At 36.8% G+C, this 2,251-nt stretch overlaps 1 long non-coding RNA gene across 1 annotated transcript in view; it reads left to right on the top strand.

Annotated features, from left to right (window-relative positions):
* LOC106869757 (uncharacterized) overlaps window positions 1-1,544 on the top strand; it is a 5,768-nt gene extending 4,224 nt beyond the window's left edge. The window contains exon 3 of the long non-coding RNA XR_001409439.1: window positions 1,126-1,544. This is a non-coding gene — a long non-coding RNA (uncharacterized LOC106869757). The remainder of the gene's footprint in view (window positions 1-1,125) is intronic.
* The last annotated feature ends 707 nt before the right edge of the window (window positions 1,545-2,251 follow it).

The raw sequence follows: 2,251 nt of genomic DNA on the forward strand, positions 1-2,251 counted from the left end.
TATATATGTATATATATGTATGTATGTCTGCATGTATGTATTAAAAATTTTATTATTATTTATTGTAATAAAATTGAAGTAAATGGTCTTGCCCTGTGATTTTTATCAGTTATAGCTCAGATAGAAGATTCTGAATGTGTTTTGTAATTTTTATCGCTGGACTTTATAAAATTAGGGTGATTTACACACACACACAAACAAACACACACACACACACACACACACACACACACACACACTCACTTTCTTATACATTCTGTAGATATTGCAGGTTTAGAGCATACATACTTGCACAGTGATAGTCATTTTTTATGATTCAATGAATAGGTTTTAATAGTGGTTTTTCAGTTAAGAGTGCTGAAATGCCAACTAAACAAATTTTACTTATGAACATACGTATTTATTCTGCATACGGTCGTCTGCTGAGGATCTTGCAGTATTAAGCATGGAACACAGCTGTATGGTAAGTAGCTTGCTTACCTACTACATAGTTCTTGATTCAGTCCCACTTGGACAAGTTTCTTCAACTATAGCCTTGGGCTGACCAACGCCTTGTGAGTGAATTTAGTAGACGGAAACTGAAAGAAGCCCATCGTATATATATATATACATATGTGTGTGTGTTTGTGTGTGTGTGTGTGTGTGTTTGTGTGTGTCTGTGTGTGTGTTTGTGTGTGTCTGTGTGTCCCCGCCCCCAACATTGCTTGACAACTGATATTGGTGTGTTTACGTCCCTGTAACTTAGTAGTTTGACACAAGAGACCAATAGAATAAGTACTAGGCTTACATAAGAATAAATCCTGGGGTCGATTTGCTCCAACATGGCAGCAGTCAAATGACTGAAACAAGTAAAAGAATAAAAGAATATACTATCATAAAACTTGAATACATTTAGTTGTCAGATAAATTTGTTAGTTTCTTTTCACTGTTATTTAAATTAACATAAATAATTTTATTGCAGTGTTTTATGGGGGATAATGGTTGTAGTTTCATTCTTCCTCTAAAAGTTTTGTTTATCGTTTTTGAAGATGTATAAATTTTACCTCTTTTGAGGCATATGAGTGCCAAGAAGAAAAAAATAAATTTGCATTTTTGACATCTGCTTCTTTTTGCTTTTAACCATAGTCTCAAAGCTGCTAATACTGCCTGAGATATTTGTGCTGCCTACAGAGAAGTTGCAATTACTGAACCAACTGCATAGAAATGGTTTTCATGCTTCAAGGAGAGAAAATTCAACCTCACAGACCAATCAATTCAGTTCAATCAGGATCTTTTGAAATATCTCGTTAATGAGTATCCGTACCTATCCACTTGGGAATTGGCCAAGCAGATGGGATGCTCACACAGTACTATCATCTGTCACTTTCACTCAATGGGTAAAGTCCCAAAACTTGGTGTATGTGTGTACACGTTCTGAATGAAAGAGACAACTCCAGTGATCTTCTATCACCATCAGTTTGCTTACCTGACACCAGGTTATTGATAGACACAGATAGACACAAGCCTTTACCGATGATGAGACATGGTGTCTTTATGTCAATATGAAGCAGAGGAAAGAATGGTTGATTCTGGGTAACCCAATACAAATAAACAGGCAATATTGCATAGACATGGATACAAATCTATAAATCTTGCATACATACATAGACATGCACGTATAAATATCTCCACCCCCACCCACCCCCACACGTAAATTCACACATATACACAAATTCAGTTGCAGGATTGGAAACCACCATGGCTGTTTCATGGTGCAATAGAATCTGTTCTGCTCTACGGTTCTGAATGATGCTCTCTTGCAGTGGCACAACAGCAATCACTAGATGGCACATACATTTGACTTCTGTGCAAGGTCTTTAACATATATTATGTTGACCATGACCATACATCAATCAAGTCATTATATGGATCTTTACTGCCTGTCAGCCAGACAATCAAAGACAGCTAAAATTTATAGGCCACTGCTTTTGTCAAACAATTCAAGGTGCCTCTGCACTTTTATCTGTAACCCTGTGAGGAAGTTCAAGCCTTGTGGTCAGGGTCACACGAGGTATGTCCCTGAACTGATGTGGAACACAAAACTGTGCACTGTCTCAGCGTTGGCACATGCCATATCCTTTCACAGAGCCTGGAGGGAGAATTGCATTTGAGTTGGAATTAACATCATGAATATACTATGAAGAATTATCTATCTATCTATCTGCCCTCCTCTCTCTCTCTCCATATATATATATATATATATATATATATA

This window comes from Octopus bimaculoides, chromosome 1 (assembly GCF_001194135.2).
Source record: "Octopus bimaculoides isolate UCB-OBI-ISO-001 chromosome 1, ASM119413v2, whole genome shotgun sequence".
In the NCBI taxonomy this organism is placed as follows: domain Eukaryota; kingdom Metazoa; phylum Mollusca; class Cephalopoda; order Octopoda; family Octopodidae; genus Octopus; species Octopus bimaculoides.